At 53.1% G+C, this 20,001-nt stretch overlaps 1 protein-coding gene, 1 long non-coding RNA gene and 1 other non-coding gene across 8 annotated transcripts in view; all 3 read left to right on the top strand.

Annotated features, from left to right (window-relative positions):
• Positions 1-95: 95 nt before the first annotated feature.
• LOC131517710 (uncharacterized) lies at positions 96-12,726 on the top strand. Of its 3 annotated transcripts, none has more exons than XR_009264756.1 (4): positions 96-802; positions 1,626-1,795; positions 2,065-2,277; positions 11,568-12,726. It is a non-coding gene; the product is annotated as an uncharacterized LOC131517710 (long non-coding RNA). The 3 variants fall into 3 exon arrangements; XR_009264755.1 differs by lacking the exon at positions 11,568-12,726 and adding an exon at positions 3,324-4,470 and having other exon boundaries at positions 97-802; XR_009264754.1 differs by lacking the exon at positions 11,568-12,726 and adding an exon at positions 2,562-2,817 and having other exon boundaries at positions 99-802.
• On the top strand, positions 1,064-1,338 carry LOC131518506 (small Cajal body-specific RNA 13). Its single transcript, XR_009265177.1, has one exon. It is a non-coding gene; the product is annotated as a small Cajal body-specific RNA 13 (non-coding RNA).
• Positions 12,727-16,160: 3,434 nt separating the features above from the next.
• Positions 16,161-20,001, top strand: part of SYNE3 (spectrin repeat containing nuclear envelope family member 3) — a 106,742-nt gene continuing 102,901 nt past the window's right edge. For 3 of the 4 annotated variants that reach the window (XM_058740200.1, XM_058740201.1, XM_058740199.1), the window contains exon 1: positions 16,978-17,118. The gene's annotated coding sequence lies outside the window, so the exon portion shown is untranslated. Of the gene's footprint in view, positions 16,259-16,977; positions 17,119-20,001 lie in introns of those variants that run through there. The other variant, XM_058740203.1, reaches the window with a different exon arrangement.

Here is a 20,001-nt window from a genome sequence, read left to right as displayed (position 1 = left end):
AAGCCCGCATCCTACAGCCCTTACTATTGGCCGCTGGCAATCGCTTTGTCAGTTGATTGGAGAGAGTGAATGTCCATCAGGGTCACGCTCCAAGGCGAGGAGAGGCGAAACCAGAGGGAAGACGACTTCCCTCCGGAGGGTAGACGGGCCTGCTGGGATACTCCCGGATGACTGCGAGAGGCAGTGGGCGGGCTCCGCCGTTCCGCGGCACGCCGGGAAGAGGTCACTTCCAAGGGAAGGTTCCGGTTCCGGTGTAGGCGGTGGTTGAGTTGCCGTGGCAACGCGGTAACCCGGCTCCCGGTTTCCGCGTTAGGGGCGGCGGCGGGGCTGGAGCCGGCCTGTGCCCTCCTTTCCCAGCCTGGGTGAGCGACGCCGGTACCTCCGTGCGGCCGCGGCGGAAAGCCGCCGTTCGTGGTGGGAGCGGGGCCGGGGCCGGGCGCTGGGGGCCGGGGCGCCCGCGTCGAAGCGGGCGGCCACGTGTCCCGGCTGTGCCTTGGCCGCGCTGCCCGCGTGGGAGCCGAGGCCCGGCCCCGGCCCGGCGGCGCCCGCCTCCGGCGTTCAATTATATCTCGAAAATAACTTTTAAAATTGTGTAACGTGCTCTCGTGTGCATATCCCTTCCGGGTTTGGGGCTTCGTGGACTTCGCAGCCCGCCTCAGTCCTTTGTTGCCCAGGGAGCCACGAGGGAATTGGTTCCCTGGACAAACGTTTTCTGAGCGGGTGCTGCGTGCTAGGCACGGTGCCTGCGCGGGATGCCCGGACTTGGTGCCCAGAGCTCGTCAGCGGGAGAAGTGAGAAGCAGGTACAAAGCAGGGTGCGGGTACAGAGAGGAGGGCAGAAAGCCTCCCGGGCTCGTTGCTTTCTCAGTTTTACATTGTACTTAGTGCACCTTGAAATATATATTCGCTAGCTCGTTTATTGACTCCCCCCTCCCCTTCCCGGCACTGGACTTTATTCACTACTGTAGCCTCAGTTCCTAGAACGGTGCTTGAGACGTGGCAGGTGCTCCTGTCGGTGGAATGAGCGATTCGGGGAAATCGGGACTCACGTGAAATCGAGACGTGATCTGTAGTCTTGGAGCCGCCCTGGGTTGGTGGTACCCTAGAGCACACCAGACTTGCAGAAAAAGCATACTCCAGAGGAAGCTGAGGCATGACTGCTCAAGAGCCAGCCGTTCTATGTGCAATTTTCCTCTGATAGTTCCTGGGTGCTGTTGCCACGGTGATAATGACCGCGCGGTGTCATTATCTATCGACCGACAGCAAGAGAAGCCTTGCAGTCGAGATATTGTTTAACAGACAGAGTGGTTTCTGTTGGACACTGAGTACTGCTACATTTTTTTTTTTTTAACCTTACGTATTTTAAAAATGGTTTCGAGAGGTGACCTGTTTTGGAGGTTCTCAACTTTAAAACCAGAGAACGAGGCCGTGCTGGTAACAAGTAATCTTGCAACCATTCTGCCTGAAACTGGGACCCTGGTGAATTGAGAATAAACTCAAGATATTCCTCAGAAGTGCTCGTCCCTGACATATTTATTTCATCCTTATTGACGGTATGGATATGTGATAGTTTTCTGACATTGATTCGCTTCTTACAGAATCCTTCCCCGCCCCCCCCCCCCCCAGCTTCATGGATTCCAGGTAAATCAGAGGAGCAAGCATCATGAACAGAAGTATGTACAGGAAATGCCGTGTTGCTGAAACCTAAGTGATGTTGCAGAAGTCCAGGACCTGGTGTGCTTACCAGTTGGGAATGTATTATTTCCCAAATCACCTAATTTTTCCTCATGCTTATAGTAAGTTGGGTTTTTTAAATAAATAAATAGATAGATTAAAAATATAAAAATATAAATATATATTCTTATATATAAACATACATATATTTTTATATATTGGTATTGTATTGGTATATATATTGGTATATATATGTATATGTGTGTGTGTGTGTGTATGTATATATATATATATATATATATATATATATATATATGTAATTTGTTCCTGCAAAGCTAAAACTGTTTACTGCCTCCACGAAACTGACCTGTTTCTGTGTTGACTGGAATAGGGAGAAAAATTCGCAGACTTCTCTTCTGAGGATCCAGGGACACAGAACAGTAACGCGAGGTGACACATCTCTTACCTGGTATGTAGCATTGGCTTGGAAGCTTAGATGTCTTTCTTACTGTCAGACGTTTTATTGAGAACACAGCTGTCATCATAAGATTACAAGTAAACCCTGAGCAGGAAGAATACCCGGCCTGCGTTCTGGGAACTTACAGTAAGTCGAGTTGCTGTGGGCAGTAGAGCATAAGAACGCAGGTGAAACCTAAGGCTATGAGAGAGCATGTCTGTGTTCATTCAGAACACTCTGTGGGGCGGCTTTGATAGCACGGTCAAGGGCAAGGTAAATCTAAACTTTTGGGTTAGGCATCGCAACCAAAGAAATTAAAACAATTTGAAGTTTCTAATAAAGCAGCCAAAAATACAAAATTTTATGGATGTTGAACATACTCCTTTCTGTCTTTGATTTAAAGCCACCCTTATACTCTGGTTTCTCTTCAGATCGAATAAACCTTTCGCCTTCTAAAACCACCGTTGAGGGCGCTTGGGTGGCTCAGTCAGTTGAGCGTCTGACTTGATTTCAGCTCCTGTCACGATCTCTCGGTCCGTGGGTTCGAGCCCCACGTTGGGCTCCGCGCTGGCAGCACGGAACCTGCTTGGGATTTTCTGTCTCCCTCTCTCTCTGCCCCTCCCCTGCTCACACTCTATCTCTCCTTCTAAATAAATAAACACTTAAAAAAATAAAAAATGAAACCACTCTTGGAGTATTGCCTCCAAACATCGTGATTTAAAGAAACCAAGAAGATGGCACGCGAGATATTTCTTCCAAAGCATCAAACTCTCATGTATGATTTGGCATTTTAGTTTTGAGGTTTTTCTTTAGAAATCCGTTCTATTAATGCCGGAATCACTGTATTGTACACGTGAACCTGACGTAAAACTATACCTTGACTATACTGGAATTAAAAGCAAAACTATTTTCTGTAATGAAAACATGACAAAAACCGTTGTCAGAAATCTGCTTTTATACTCCAAAGTATTTTGGGCGTTTTGAGCACGTAAGTCAATTATCTTTATCAGTTCGTGATGTCTCCCATGTGAACATTAGTAGAAGGTGGAGGTGGGAAGTACACAGAAAGTTAGTTAAATCCTGGGATTTTGGTCACAAAATGTAATTAGACCACAAACTAAATAATCGTGCCGTGTATAAACATGCTGGCTCAGCCATCCTAAAAACGTTTTTCTCTCTGTGCTTATTTATAGATAAAGTTTTACTGTGTTTCGCACAGTCTCTGCTTTCTACCCAGCCCTCCAAAAGCAAATTCAACATTGAACCTATGGTTACAAACCTTCACAAAGTTGAGCTAGTTTCTTCCCATATATCAGCTCTAAATGAAGAGTCCAGATTGTTGAGCCTAAGACAATACGTTTTCTGAACGCTCAGCAGATCAGCGTTTCCAACTTCAGGTCTTAAAGTCCCTGCTTTATTCTTGCAAAGAGGGTGTGTTTCTGTGCGTAGGACAGGTGATACAGACCTGTTGGCCCAAGCCGGCCAGAACATTCTGCAAGTGTCATTTTAAGAGAAAAGTGGCTGTTTGAGCCACCAGACATGCCTCAGCTAAAGTAAAATAGCATCTGAGACCCCGAGTTCCACAGTCATGAGCCGGAACCTGAACCCTTTCGCTGTGGTGCACGGAGCTAGTATCCAGTAATTTTAGAGCATCAGTGTGACCGTGGAATTAACTGGTTTCCCCAGCCGCCCTAAAAACAATGGAAAGTACGAGAAACCAAGACAATGCCCAGCCCTCTGGGAGAATTTTTGCTAATCCCTAATGCCAGACAGAAACGCCTTTGGGGATTCCTAACCTCTATTTGACAAGACAGCTGGTTTTATAAATACTGCTCTGGCCATGGGAGTGGCCTCAGTTTTTCTAATCTCTGTTTCCCACATCTCGTGGGCTCAGCCTCGAGTCAGGAAGGAAGGCCTCGTTAGGACCCACCTCTACTGGTCCTGCTCTCCCCTGGGTGAAATGAAGAGAAACGGTGCGCTGTAAATTGGGTTAAGTTTAGTCCGGAACGGACGGGGAGACGCCTTCCCTGAAGAAGCATGCGTGGAAAGCTTGGATGCCACAGCAGAACCCGCTTCCCTCCTGGGATTTGGAATGTAGAGGTGTGACGTCACCGAGACGGGTTCCTTCTCGGCACTTTCCACCCCTTCCCACCTTCCCCTTCCCGGGTTTGTGAATATTACGTTTGCGGTGTCTGCGAAGGTTTACGCCGATTTCAAGATGTCTCTATATGAGGGCTGCAGAGTTTTAAGGCCTCGATCTGTACTCCGTTCCTCTGCTTCAGAACATTCGCCGCCCCCACCCCCTGCCCCCAAATAATATCGTCTTGCATGTGTCGCGTACCATTTTGTTCTTTCTGTGTACGTGAAGTCATTTGATCTGTTCGTTAACCCTAGGATAATGGTGCTCGGACGTTGTATTTGTTGATCACATCTTTTTGGCAGACTCCAGCACTTTGGGTTCCTCTGTGTGTTTTGTTGCCTTGAAAGCACTTTTTTTTTTAATTTTACTGCTGAATCATAGCCTCACAAGCAAGTCCCGCAGAAAATCAAATATTCCTGAATTATCTTTGCTGCATGTGTATATATTGGATACAGATGTGGTTTTTTAGACGCCCTGAAACTAAAATGGCAACAGTTTCACTCCAAAAATCCAATGAAAGAAAATATCAACATGGCTGTTCAGTTCAGAAGCTCTGTGCTCCTTTGTCCTCATGCTGCTGTTACACAGTGAGGACCGAACTTGGGAGTAGCCCTTTAAAATGACACGTATTTAAAAAAAAAAAAAAAAAGGGGGGGGGGGACACATATGCTGGACTTTGTTGAGAACCTCATTTTATTCAGAGGAAAAGAACCCAAATCATAACCTCCTATAAGGTAATAATAAGAATGAAGTGATGGGGCGCCTGGGTGGCTCAGTCAGTTAAGCATCTGACTTTTGATTTTGGCCCAGGTCATGATCTCATGGTTTGTGGGCTCGAGCCCCATGCCCATAGCGCGGAGCCTGCTTGGGATTCCCTCTCTCTGCCCCTCCCCTGCGCGCGCTCTCTCTCTCTCTCTCAAAATAAACATTAAAGAAAAAAAAGTAATCAGAAACCGTGTTAAGATGAGATTAAAAGTGATAAAACAGGGGCACTTGGGTGGCTCCATTGAGCATCCAACTCATGATTTCATCTCAGATCATGATCCCAGGGTCAGGGGATCAAGGCCCTCGTCAGGCTGCGTGCTGAGCGTGGGGCCTGTTTAAGATTCTCTCTCCCCCCCCCCCCCCACTCCACCCCATCCCCTGGTCACTCTTTCTCTAAAATATATTTTTGAAAGGTGATAAAAAAAACTTGATTAATCTTGAGATAAAAGAATCTCAACCATTTAATGAAATTTTTCATCTTTTGCATTATGTGTTTTTGTTTGGTTTTTTTTTTTTTTTTTTTTGCCAGCAGATATTTTCCATAAGCTGAAACTGCTAACTATATTCCAACAGCTTCTGAGAAGCTGCCTGGACCCCAGACTGTGGAGAGCAAGGAGCCAGTGCTGTTGTGTGTCAGACCTGTTACGAGGATTTATCCGTTAGCAGAAGGTTATGTCTCCCTCCGATGATCACTGAGGTTGAGGCCAGACGAACATAGAGAAAATTTTCATTGTTTTCTCTTGAATGACTGCTAAGACGTTTTGCCAAGACCACAAATACTCTTTCCGATGAGTCAGAATTGCACTCTGTACTTCAGCCTTTGAGTCTGAACCCGTGCCCTCGAAATTAAATCTTGCCATCACAGCGATCCAGTTCCGGCCTTCTGCAACCATCCAGCCAGCCAAGGAAGGGAAATTCACCCAGGTTTTGACAGAGGAAGGGGGTGGGGTGGGAATGGGAGGAGACATTCATTAACTGTTCGATTCCTTTACAGGGAAAAAGTGGAGGATTTTAAGTAATTCCCCCCCCCTTTTTTTTTTTTTGCTTTTATGGCTGGAAAGATCCCTTTTGTTAATTCTAAACTTTATACATTCTGAAAGTGTAGCCTACCGAGATACAATCAATTGACATCAAATTTCTGTGCGTGGGAGCTTCAGAGTTTCAGGAAAAGACTGTATGAGAAACCAGTTATACTCTGTAAGAGAAAAAAAGGAGAAGTGCTTTGCAAAAATTGAGTGACCAAGAGTTGTGTATGAAAAGCCTTGGGCAGAAGGTGACATATTTCAGGCCTGCCACCCTCTGCAGCTACACACGCAGCTGACCTGGCATTCTCACTTCGGGGGGGGGGGGGCCTGTATCAGCACAGCCCTGTCTGTGTGAGCCGGGTTGGGGTTGGGGGCGAGAGACCCCCACTGGTTCATCTCACTTCCTCCCATGCAGCTGCAGCCCGGTGATAGTTCACACATCCCGCTGGCTGGCTGGCTGGGGATGGGGCCAATATGATACCCTTTTACTTGAAGGGATTTTTGCTCGTGTTCAAAAGTAACACACGTCTTTCAAAATCATTCTGTCTTTTGAGAAACTTGGAGCTCTTCCCTAGTGCCTGCCTTTCCCGGCAAGGCAGGTAGGGGGCACTAGTCCTTCTAGGAAGCCAGGGCAGTAAGAGCCAATACCTGCCGTCCCTGTCCTTGCACAGAGTGTCTGGGAAGTCTTCTGCTGGCCGGATTTTTGGAAGAGCCCCTCCATCCTCCCAAGGCCTGCTCTTGTTTTAGGGAAGGCCTAGCTTGCTTACTTTTCTCCCATTACAGCCACAACGCATGAGAAGCAGTAAACTTGCAAGGCTAACGCTAAATGCAGGAGGAAGCAAGGACTATAAGGCCAACAGGAGATTGCAAAAATTAAGAAGCCAAAGCCGACCATCGTTGGGATTTGTTTTAAAGCAGCATTCTGGGAGCATTTGATGTGAGTGGGGCCAACAGCCCTCACATGGCACTATGCCTTGAGCATTAGAGCCTGGTATAAAAATTCCAAGTCACCAAGAAAAGACTTACGATCCATGTGCTTTGGTGAAGAAGTCAAGGAAACATAGCATATATTAGGTTGCCAGCACAAATTATGCACACTGGCTTTATTAAAGGGGCGATGGTAAAAAACAAACCAGAAGAATACTTTCTTCCTTCATTATGCCAGATAAACAGAATATTATCCTCCTCCTGTTATGTACGTCCTTTTAGTCCATGGTAAGCCCCTTAGAAATACTCCGTTGAATTAGATGGTGAGGGATTGAATGCTATGGGCGTACAGTTGGGTCTTTCTAAACCGCGAACCAACTGTTGGGTTTAAGAGAGCTCAGCTAACAGCAGGCCTGCAGACGGCCGTCCGTACAACGGTTTGTACAGTGTCGTAGCGTGCAATCCAGGAGGCAAACTTGGAGGCGTCAAAGAACATAACCACTGCGTGTCCTATGGCCCAGCCCTGTTTTCTCGCTGTTGGGGGCCAAACCCTTCAGGGGTTTTGTACGGATTATGGTGGTGGTTGTTGTTGCTGTTTTCCTGCCCTCCTCCCCCACCAGCCGACCATCGGCTTCTGGTCTGACAAAATTCATTATTTTGCCCCCCAGTCCTTAGCACTTAGTACACGCTCCATGCATAATTCTCAAGCGAAGAACCTGTACCACGGTGAGCGATACAGGACAGTATCTCAGAAATCCCAAATTGCATGAAACTCACACTGCCGACCACCGATGCCATAGGATGTGAAGACACATTCCCCCAGGGATGCTAAGCAGGGTTCAGTGTTCAGCAAGACACTCCTGCTCCCCAGGGCCTCACAGCCAGATGGCGGGGACAGATGCAAGAATGTCCCGGTGCTGGTGCCGGTGGGCGCCCCCCCTCCCCCCTCCAGGGCAGTGAGTCAGCGCCTCTGGGACCAGAGAAAGCTTGGTAGAGGGGTCGGCACTTGAGCTGAGTGTTGAAAGAAGGGTGAAGAGCCGCTGTTTGAAAAAGGAAGGACGGTCCAGGAGAGGAAGCATCCCCGGCAAAGGCACGGAGGTCCGAGCTCGCTCTGGGGAGAGGAGGACCCGTGGACCTAGCTGAGGGGCTCGGTTCTCCTCCCCAGAGTGAGAGAAGGTCACGGAAAGAGTGTAAGCTGCGGAGCTCTGGAGAGTTCCCCCTGGCGGGCACGTTGAACATGAAAAGGAGGTGGCAGGGTGGCAGAGGGGGGCCAGGAAGGCACCGGGGTGAGCAGAGGGCACCAGTGTGAGGGTTTCCCTGAGGATTTGGTGACTGGCTGGGAAGAAAAGCCAGGGCCTTGGGCTTGTCCCCGGGTTTCTGGCACGGCAGCTGCTGTCTCTTCCTTACTGAGGCTTGGGATACAGGGGAGAAGGGGGGGATGGGAGGGCGAGTTGTGAATTGCTTTTGGACATTCAGAGGGGACTCGAAATCATTAAGTTGTACCTAAAATATGGGGGCACAGAGGGTGCCTGGGCGGCCCGGCCGGTTAAGCGTCCGACTCTTGGTTTCCGCTCAGGTCACCATCTCCTGTCTCGTGAGACCGAGCCCCGCATCGGGTTCTGCGTTGACAGTGCTGAGCCTCCTTGGGGGTTCTCTCTCTTCTTTCTCTCTTTCCGTCCCGTGCTCGCTTGCTCTCTGTCTCAAATAAGTAAAAACTTAAAACTTAAGTTAAAATGAAATAAAAGACAACGTGGGAGCACAACACTCAGTCTGTTGCCTCTACAGGTCTGGGCCTGATGGCTGAAGATTTGGGCGGGAAGAACAAGAAAGGAAGCTGCAGAAGAAATTGGGGAAGGCGTGCAGTCAGGAAAGAGCAGGCCATGGGGCTGAAAAGGAGGCAGGAGGCAGAGAGGGCACAAAGGACCCAAGTGTCGCCTGGATCTGGTGACCGAGGTGAGCATGGTTGGGGGCTGGAGCGGCCAGGGTGTTCCCTGGACCTCTCAGGGTCTCTGGAACACGGAGCCAGGCCAAGGGGTGTGGAAAGTGACTTCTGGCTGTCATCCCTGGGCGGACGTGCGAACTCAGAGTCTGTAAACCGAGCAGACAGGCCCCGGTGCTTTTGCCCAGAGTCGGCAGTGACACGAGCAGACATTTCAGTGTGGATGGTGAACAGCCTGGGCTCCCGAGGCGCCGTGCCAGCAAGGGCCTTTCTGGAACACCCGAGGACACCAAAAACGTGTGCGCGCGGGGCTGCCTCTGCCAAGCGTGGCCTTTTCATCAGCCGGGAGGGCGCACGGAGTGGCACTCGCCGTTCCTCTCTGCATGCCAGCTCCACAACATCGAAGAAGAAACTGAGGAGGAGAGTTCTTTCAAATCTTAGGCCAGGTGCAGCTCCCGCAGCAGCGGGAACTTGCGAGCAGACCGTCTAGAAAGCGCTCCTTCTGTGAGGCTGCGGTCAGCCGTTTGCTGCAGGATCCTTTTTTGTTTTTGTTTTTGTTTCATTTGCGGCAAGAGCCTAATGCTTCGTGCATGAGGCCCTGCTGGGGAACATCTTGGGCCATGGAGAACTGTCCCCAAGAGCAGCAGGGTTTCGCACAGAGCCCGGACATGCCGCTCAGGCACAGGCCCCCCCCCCCCCCTCCCGGGGCGGGCCGCTCCCCTGCTGATGGAGGGGGCGACGCGGAAGCCCCGCCTGGGAGCCTGGGTTCCGCTGCCCCCACGCCAGTGCCAAGGCCACGCCCCCGCGTGCCTGCCAGGCGGGGCCCAGAGGCCTCCCGGCTTCCCCGGGCACGCTGCCTACCGCACAGCACCTCTACGTTATCGCCTGCCCAGCACAGCCGAGCCCGCTGAAAAGCAAGCCGAGAACACTTCGGCAGGTCACAAAAACGTGTCTCCAGGGGGCAAAAGACTGAAAGATTTCTCTTGCCCCCGTAGCGGAGAAGTCTTCCTGACTCACAGCCTCTTCCTGAGCTGGCTTCTGTCCTCAAGTTTTGTTTGCAAGCACCGTAATTGCAGGATCTAATTTCCCACAATAGCACACATTTGCACAGAAAACGAGTCTGTGGCACATTCTCGTCATCCTGACGCTCATGGACAGCTCCTGCAGGGAAGACAGGGCGAAACTGGCCCCACTTTCTAGATGTGGAGACAGTGGGGGGGGGGGGGGGGTACATGGCCCAGCAGGGTTAGCCAGCGGGGGGGGGGGGGGGGGGGGGAGTGGGGGGGGACGCAGAGCCCAGAGGGACCACCACGTCGGAGATTCTCACCCAGCGAGCCCTTCATGCTGCCCGCCCACCCCAGGGCTGGCAGCAAGGGTGCCCTCAAGGCTGCATTTCATTTTCAAAACGAAAGCAGACAAATAAGCCAGGTTGCTCGCATCCTGTCGCTTAAACCAAAATGATGAAGTCGTAAGGGCGAGTGGTCGTGGACGCTGTGACGGAAGACAAATCATACCCCTCGTACATTTAGCAGCCACGGAGAAAGCCAAGTGCGGACGTGGCTTTTGTGGTATACAGCGATTCAGAAAACACGAAAGCACGTTATCTGAAATGCACTCAGCCAGCCTGGGTGTTTTATGGTATAAAGCTGGGAGTTTGGTGCCTTTCTTGCCGCACACACAGGTAATCAACATAACCAGAGCGTTCAGTCCTGCTGTTTATGTGTGCACACACGGAGCAGACTTCTAGGCTGGTCCTTGCCTCTCACAGCAGACACACACACACACACACACACACACACACACACACACACACACACAGAACAGGCTTCCAGGCTGGCGCTTGCCTGTCACAGCACACACATGACATGCAGGGTTCTCACCTGTTGCTAAAGCTGGTGCCGTTCTTTCCAAAGCACTTTAAGTTTTCATCTATAACCTTGACCCCTAAGGAATTCATCACACCAGGGAAGCCAGAGTTTAACATTTCAGGTTCAACGTAACTCTGTGTAAAAATATAACCTAACAAATGGGTGGGAATTGAATCACGACCAGGAAATGGTCCTCCGCCGTTCCCACCAGACAGACGGAATCCACAGCGATTAAGTGTGGCCCGAGGCCAGAACGCCTGGCTCTGTACCCTAGATGGGTCATACGATAGCTGTGTGATGACGGGCAAGTTATTAGCCTCTCTATTCCGTCATTTGTAAGATCGGTTAATAGTAGCCACCCTAGAGGGTCGTGATTGGGGCGCCTGGGTGGCTCAGTCAGTTGAGCTGGTTGAGCCTGGGTGGCTCAGTCGGTTGAGCATCTGACTTTGGCTCAAGTCATGATCTCGAGGTTCATGAGTTCGAGCCTTGGGCTCTATGCTGACAGCTATAGAGTCGTGATGAGGAGCAAGTGAGTTAATATGAGTAAAGGCTTAGTACCGTGCTTGGCACGTAGTAAGCCCTTAATCAGTGTTAGGTATCATCATTACCCAGAACGCCTTCCCCCAGACACTTGGGCCTTCACTCCTCCCATTTCTGGATTCCTCTAAGGTTCAATTCTGTACCGCGCAGCCTAGCATTTGATAACGTGCGGTGCTGTCTTGTCATTTCAGCGTCATTTCAACGTCTGAGTCTCACTGTTGCTCCCTCGATAGATGGCAAGTTCCCGATGGTAGGAACCACGGAGTTTGCTTTTGCCGGATTTCCACAACTCACAGCCCAGTCCTGGGCAACCGCCGCACACACATAAACATCCCGGGAGCGTGCGCATCACTGTAAGCAGCAGGAACCCACCTGGTGGTGCAGCATTACGGACGGGTACTACAACCAACAGCTGAAACACCCAGTGGGAAGACTTCTATTGACCCCCCAAACCCGTACTGAATGTTGACCACTGCTCTACTCACAATAGCCCCAAACCGGAGACAACCCATTTGCCCTTCGGCAAGTGAGCGGCTAGACAAACAGTGGTCCGTCCGTGCCATGCAATGGAGGGGTACGAACTCTTGGTACAGAAACACTCCGGAAGAATTGCCAGTGAATTCTGCTGAGTGAAAGTAGCCAAGCGCCAAAGGTTACACACCGTATGATTCCATTAACGTGCTATTCTTGAAATGGCAAAATTATAGAAATGCGAATGGATTAATGGTTGCCAGGGGTGAGAGAGGGGATAAGAGTGGGGGAAACACCTGCATTCTGATGGTGTCAGCCTCAACATCCTGGTTGTGATTCTGTGCTACGTAGGTAATGTCTTTTTTTGCAAGACATTACCATTGGGGGAAACTGGGGAAAAGGTACAGGGATCATTCAGCCTAGTTTATTACAACTGCATAATCTACAGTTATCTCCAAATCAAAGGTTTAATTAAAAAAAAACACTTATGGGGTGCCTGGGTGGCTCAGTCAGTTGAGCGCCCGACTTCAGCTCAGGTCATGATCTCGCGGTTCGTGAGTTCAAGCCCCGCGTCAGGCTCTGTGCTGACAGCTCAGAGCCCGGAGCCTGCTTCAGATTCTGTGTCTCCCTCTCTCTGCCCCTTTCCCACTCATGCTCTGTCTCTCTCTGTCTCTCAGAAAATGAATAAATGTTAAAAAAAATTTTTTTTTTAAAAACCGCTTATGGTGTTCCCAGAAGAAGCAGAAAGACTAGATAGGGTTGCCCATGGATGGGAGAAATATATAGCAAGCCTCTTCTAGAAAGATTTTATTTTTTAGGAGTGAAGTTTGTCGATTGTACTTGACATTTTGTCTCTGTTAGTACTTAATCCTTGGAATATATTAACAGTCGTAATACGATTAAAATTCACACAGTTTTTTATTATTTTTTTAAATTTATTTATTTCGAGAGAGAGAGAGAATGTGTGAGCACAAGAGGGGCAGAGAGAGAGGGAATCCTAAGCAGGCTCTGCACCATCAGTAAGGAGCCTGACTCTGGGCTCGAACTCACGAAACACGAGATCATGACCTGAGCTGAAATGGAGTCCGATGCTTAACCGACTGAGCCACCCAGGTGGCTCAGGTTTTAAACTGAGAGGAGTAACCGGGAGGTGATCCTGCTCTAACTCCCTCGTTTCCAGATTCAGAAACTCAGAAGTGGCCCAACGTTCCACAACTAACTAGCAGCATTAACCAGGACTGGGACCCAGTCATCCCAGGATCCAGTCCTGTGTTTCCAACACACTCTGTGTCTTTATTTTATAAAAGCAGCACAGTTCGTGTGTGTAGACGGGTGTCCTGAATTACTCCAGTTCCCATGCTTGGTGCCTGATAGGATTCGTGGCCCTCCAGCAGGGGTGTCCCTGCCCAGTTACAGGGTGGCTGCTGCTGGTGGGGTCAGCAACGTACTCTGAGAACGATCCAGGCTGGTGCCCCACCCCTCCCCGCTACAAGCACATGATAGGACCAGAGTGGGAAAGACAGAAGAGCACTCAGAGAGCTGGCTAGAAAGAAAACAGAGGACGAAGCCGCTGAGAGCAGAACCAGGATGAGAACAGCTCTCCTGCCCAGCTCAGGGCTTCTCTGAAGAGGCACCCCAGAAACGACCACCCCCGTGCGAGCTTTTCATCGCCCTGCGGCCAATGGGACCGACTTAAGTCATCACGAGGGGAAAGCCAGGCTAGAGACAGAGAAGTGGCAACAGAGGTTTCCGGAGCACCAATTACCACGCGGGACCCTGGGCAGGGCCCCTCCTTCCTGCCCCCTTGCCTCAGTTTACTCACTCCTACAACAAGAGGTTTGGATGAGCCCGGAGAGCCACTCCAGCTTTTGTTCTAAGCTCCTCATGGAGACCGAACACACAGACAACTAAAAATCATGCCTGCAAAACAAGACTTGTACGGATCAAGGTGGAGGCAAGCTAAGGAACCGCCAAGGCGTAACAGACCTGGATCAGTTCCCCCGGCTCAGTGAGTCGGCCCCCGCTTCCCCACGGGTGGTGGTGGCGATGTTGGCTGCAGGGAAGAGAGGTGGGGGGAAGGAGCAGAAATTTCACTTTTTGGGAGACATTTTGTACGTTACACAAACAGCCCCCGCCGCCAAGTGAGTCAGAATTTCCGAATGGCATAATTTTAGGGCCTTCTTGTGGTTCCCTCTCTGGGCCACTTCTGAAAGGGAGGCCTCAGGGCGGGGTTTCCTGTGCTCAATTCCAGAGATGACAGAGGGGCTCTCCCCCACCGTCCTTTGCCAGAATTTTCTTTCCAGATCAGTTTTCGTTTCCACGAATTTCTCTAGCAGCGGGTGATGCTGAACACGAGGTGAAGGCTTCATAGCCCTCCGAGTTGCCAACTCCCCCTTTCTCCCGCACCGATTCCTCAAGGCTTTCCCCTTCGGCATGGACTACTTTGGAGTGGCCGAGGACTGCCGCAGAATTCGCGAAAAACAAGGCCCTGTTTTTCATGGCAGGCTTAAGAAAAGCAATGGGAGAGGGGCACCTGGGTGGCTCAGTCGGTTAAGCGTCCGACTTCGGCTCAGGTCACGATCTCGCGGTGAGTTCGAGCCCCGTGTCGGGCTCTGTGCTGACTGCTCAGAGCCTGGAGCCTGTTTCAGATTCTGTGTCTCCCTCTCTCTGACCCTCCCCCCACTCATGCTCTGTCTCTCTCTGTCTCAAAAATAAATAAATGTTAAAAAAAAAAAATTAAAAAAAAAAAAGAAAAGCAATGGGAGAGCGTTCTCACAAATCCCCAAGCCCGGTAAAGCTAAAGATAATAACTGATGACAATAAACCTACTAATACGTGCCCAGCATTTTGCAGCTTCTGGATATTTTTTTTATCACATCTATTTTCACCTGTGGAATATTATTGCTATCTCCACTTAAGAAATGAGAAAACTAAGGCTCTACGAGGTTGCATGGCTTGCTAGGGTTCATTCAGGAAAGTAGCAGAGCCGGGTCCCGAATGCGGGTCTGGAAGGTTTGAAGCCGGTGCTCTGCGCTCTCTAAGCACCTCACGGCCCCGTTCAGGAGACAGCCCCCTGGACACCGACTCCTTGCACCGGGACTTCCTCCTCCCGGGGGGTCCTACTCCGTGCCTCCCTCTCCATATCCCCAGGGACTAGCACATAGTAGGTGCTCAGGAAATGTTTGATGAGAGACTGAATCGCTGTTTACCAGAACCTGTGGCGATCACACCATACCCGGAACAGCTCACGTGAGCCGGGTGCTCACGCCGTCAGGCGCAGAACCATTCAAGATGGATTCCTGTTATCAGGCCCATTTAACAGAAAAGGAAACCAAGAATGAGTAATGAGCAGAAAGCTGCCAACTCGGGCAGTTTGGTGCCAGGGCTTGAACTCCCTACCCCAACTGTGCCCCACCATGGCTCACCGCAGGAAGCCGACCGCTGGCGGCCAGCTGCTCTCTTTCCAACAGCGCCGGTGGGTCCATTTTCGCGCTCGGGCAAAGCCCCTGACCTCTGTGCGTCTCAGTCTCCACCCTAAGACAGAACCAATTAAGCTTTTCCTAATTACCCAGAAGACCTGTGCAGAGGTGTAATGGGGAGACACACGTGAAAGCTGTGGGGGGAAAGCAAAGAGCGCTATCCAAGCACAGGCATCGCGATCGTAATTGCCCTCTGGGCCTTCCACGTGGCTGTCGTGACCCCAAGGCCGGTGTCAGCGTTTCCGATGGAGTCAAGATGATAATGAGGAACATAATAAGATACCTAGAACGGGTCAAGGGGAAGCAGGGGAGAGGCCCTTTGCTGGCAAGTCCTATGACCCTGTGAATAATCATAGCTTAATGAAGGGAGTCCTGAGTCCTGCCTTAGGAGGTGTGGCTGACACTGGCATTCTAACTCCAGCTTGGTCTACCCCAGTGTTAATTCTGGCCTTTGGCATTCTTCTCCTTTGCCCTCAGTTTGGAAAAGACACACGCGCGCGCGTGCGCGCACACACACACACACACACACACACACACCATGACTATCTGGTCCTGTTTTACAATTTAATCTTTCTCTTAGGACACTGATTTTATACTGATTTATTCAACAAATACGGATACAGGAAAACACCCTCCGGGAAGCACTAGACTTGGGGCAGCTCCCTAACTCCTCAAGCCCAGCCTCCATTTCCTCATCTGCAAAATGGGCATAGCCACACTTAAGGTGCAAAGCCTGGAGTCCCCGTGGTACATAGTTCCACCAGTTCTGTCCTTAGCGGCTCTCATCCCCACCCAAAGGAGACAGAACCAAATCAGGCAAAGATGTAATTAGTCTGACAAGGATCAGGGCTGGGGTGGAGAACAGTTCAAAGATCCCTAATGCGCTGGGAGCCAAAGGCACAGAGGCAGATAAGATTCAGACAGTCTGCCGTGAGGTTTAAGAGTTGGTGGAGTTGCGGATCAAACGCGGGACGGTAAGCCTGTTGGGCGGCGGCGGTGGGGACAGAAGGGAGACACTTACCAGGGCCTTGCGGTTTGTGAGATATCCAGATTATGCTTTTAATTCACATTCCTTGGGGCTCACCCCCCCTCCCCCCTCCCCCGCAGTCGCTTCCTCTGGACATCCTCGGGGGCTCCCATCTGAGCCCGGGGCCCAGAGAGATTCCCCCCCGCGGTGGCTCCGGGCACTGTGGGGTAGGAGTGGCCGGATGGGGCGCCCCCACTGTCAGGCCAGCTGATAGGTGTCACTTCCTCCTTGGATTTCGCGCCTCCGGGAGGAGTGCCCCTGCCTTTGGCCGCACCTCGGCTCTGAGCGGGGCCAGACCTGCCGGCCCCCCTCGCCTTCTCCCCAAATCTGGACGCCAGAGGATCTCCCTCCCCAGATCCAACTTTCCCCCGGGGGACAGGCAGCTCCGTGCCCTCCCGAGGATGAGACCCAGGCGGAGGCAGGCGGGGGTCCGGGGATCCGGAAGGCTCCTGGGCCGGAGTGGGTAGCCCGGGGCGCGGAGCCCGGGGGTGAGGATGGGGAGCCCCCGCGGCGGCGCTCCTTCCCGCGGAGGGGGGCGGTCGGCGATTGGGCGCCGCGGGGCTGGGGCGGTGCGCCGGGGGCCTCCGCCTGGAGCGCGGGGCCGGGCGCGTCCTGCTCGGCCCGGCCGGGTGGCACGGCCCCGGGGCGGCTCCCGCGGCGGGTCCCCGAGGGGACTGGGCGGGGCCGGGGGCGAGTGTCCGGCCCCGCCCCGGCCCCGCCCCGCTCCGGAGCCGCCCGGGACGCAGGGAGGAGGGCGGCTGGGCCGGAGCTGCCCGCGGCGCCGCGCTCCTGCACGCTCCGGACCCGGTAAGTGGCGCGGGGCGCGGAGGCCGAGCCGGGGCCGGGAGGGTCGGGGCCGCGGCCCCCGGCCCAGCCCCGACGGGCCTCCCAGGGATCGGGCTCGCCGACAGTCGAGGGGACCTGGGGAGGCGCGCCCGGCGCGGGGGCGGGGGCCCTGGCGTGACAGCTGCGGGCGGGCGGGTATTTTTAGTTTAAACCTAACCGATCCCTGCCGCCTGCGAAGTCCCCGAGCCTTTCCGCTCCCCAAGCCTGGAGGCGCGGCCCCCAAGAAAAAGCCCCTGAGCCCCGGGCAGCGTGTCCCCGGCGGGCCGGGCGCCGCCTCCAGTCTTCACTCAGCCGCCGCTTGGGGCCAGCGGACCTGTCACCGCGGGCCCGCGCCGCCGGCTGTCCCGGGCCTGGGCAGCAATCGCGGGCATCAATACCCCCTCCTGGCGACCACGCGCTCGCTTCCTAGTGCCTGGGACAGCCCGGAGCGGGCGCGCTGGAAGTGGGGGGGGGGGGGGGGGGGGCGAGTAGCCCCGGACAGCTTCGGGTTCATTCAGACACCTCCCGGCTGTGCCGCTTTGGGCAAGCCGCTCGGCCTCTCTGAGCCTCATCCCACATCTCTCAAGGAGGGCGTAGTGAGGCCAAAGATCTCTTGCGGGGCTGAGCGAGCCCCCAGTGGATGCTGACCACCTTTAGGGTCTTCAGATCTTGACTCTAGACAGTGGGCCCGGTGGATGTAACCAGGCAGGCAGCCGGTGGTGGGGGAGCCTGACATACGAGGGAAGCATGCCCCATCCCAGGCAAGTGAGGGCAGGAGGAGACAGTGAGGGACAAGAGACTGCCCTCCCAGAAAAGGGAGTATGTCACAAAATCACTGCCATTCTGAGCTTGGCGGGACGGCCTCCTTCCTCCACCAAGAAGAGAGGAAACAGGCCCAGGGATGGGCAGCGATTTCCCCGGGGCTGCACGACCGAGAACAGAATCGGGCTCTCCGGAAGGGTCAGGCCCTGCCTCCTGCACAGCCAGCAGCCCCCAGGGGTCAGGGGCTGGGAGGCGGGAGGCACGAGCGGGTGCCACTGGGCTGTTTTTGCTCTGTTTCCCGGAACCGGTCCCCAGCGGGGCTCTCTGACACGTGTGGGTCTGCACATTCCTCAAGCAGGACCTCTCTCTGCTGCCCGACAGCCGCAGCTGTGTCCAGCCTGCTGGCCCCAGGGCGCCGTTTTCAGCCAGAGAGGCCCCTCTGAGGGCAGCTGGAGCGGGGAGTGGGCTGGGAACTCCTCCTGTCTTGCTGGGGGTCCTGAGGGGAGGGCTGAGGATCCGGGCTCTGGTTTCTGCCTCAGGGTGCAGGCTGGCCCCCTGCAGACACCCTTCAGGGTGAGTTTGTCTCCATGGGAACAGCCCTGTAGCACAGCTGCTTTGCATGTTCTGTTGCGGCCGGCCGCAGACCTGTCTGTGCCTGGGTGCCCCCCCCCCCCATCTCCTGATGCAAAAACCTGGGGCAGGGACAGCTGTGACTGCCGTCCTAGGGAGGTTAGACCGGACAGGTCCAGCACAACCCCCTAAAAGCCTTGGGGCCCCCGAGAGCCAAGAGGGCTGAGGGCCTTCCCGTGTTGCCTAGCTGTTGAGAATGGGGGTGGCCATGTTAGACTCCCTGGGTCCAGTCCTGCCTTGGCCTTGGCCTTGGCCATGAAAACCTCCCTTCCCCTCTCAGAGTTTCGGTTTTCTTCCCCACGAGAGGGGGAATAACCGTAGCACCCACATCGTGGGTGCCGTGAGCATTCGATGAGACGGTCCACGAATAGTGTTTTGTAGGGTGCCAGGCACCTCACAGCGTTGTCACCGTGTAGGGTGACGGGACCTGGTTGGGACACCTGAGTCTCTCCCCCCTGCCCACCTCAGCTCTGCCCTTGCCTCTCTGCCTTGATTTCCCGTGTCTGTCAAATGGTGGGTGGCCCTGGATGATCTCCCTCAGAGCTTTTCCATCACGGAAAGCTGGTCTTTGAGCCAGGCAGAGACATTTGAGAGGGGTCTGCCAGGGGATCCCCTGTGTCTGTGGGCTCCTAGGAAGCATGTTCTGTCTCTCACCTCCTATGACCCTGACGAAGGCCAAGGCTGGTGCCATTGCTGGCCCATTTACGGATGAGGAGACAGATTTCAGAGGGCATGGGTGGCTGAGTCAGGATTCGAACTCGGGGCCTTTGACTTGCTGATCTTCATTACACCACACAGCGCGTCTCAGGCAATAGAAAGAAATGATGCTAATCACCGGGCCAACGGTATGGGCGAGGCAGGATCCCGCTCATCATTAAGACATTGGCATTTGCCGGGAAGAATGGATTCTGAACTTTCTTCCCCCGTTAACGTCTGAAAGTAGCCCAGTAGGGCCACCACGAGAGGAACCTGGGAGGGGGAGATGGAAGTTCTGGAATTGTCTACTGACCCTCTCCACCCCCAGGGAATCACGACTTCAGGATTTGGGGATGATGTTCCTGGGGCTGAGCTGCCAGGAAGCACATGGGGGACAGTCCCCACAGCCAAAGCCTCAATTTTGTCTTCTCTAAAGTAGAGATAAGAGGCCCCCTGTGGGGTTGCTGTGGGGATAAATGAGACAATTGGGGACAAGCCTCAGCAGAATGCCCCGGGGGGTGGGGACACATCATAGGAGGAGTTACCGTGGTTTTATTATTCCTAATCCACCTAATGCGTGTGACAATGTACTGTGGCCTGCACCTCTTGCCTGGATTTCTAGGCTGCAGTCTCTGTGCAGGGAATCCCAGCATCTCCGAAATGCTTTGAAAGGCAGGGCACAGAGCTGCTAATTATGAAAGCTCAAAACACAAACACGAACGAGGAGTTGTTTCGCGATGCATACACGAGAAGTCAAGCAATCGTGGGGCAGAGCTG

This window comes from Neofelis nebulosa, chromosome 7 (genome assembly GCF_028018385.1).
Source record: "Neofelis nebulosa isolate mNeoNeb1 chromosome 7, mNeoNeb1.pri, whole genome shotgun sequence".
Lineage (NCBI taxonomy): Eukaryota > Metazoa > Chordata > Mammalia > Carnivora > Felidae > Neofelis > Neofelis nebulosa.
Note: the sequence above shows the minus strand (reverse complement) of the source record. Positions and strands in the feature narration are given on the sequence as shown.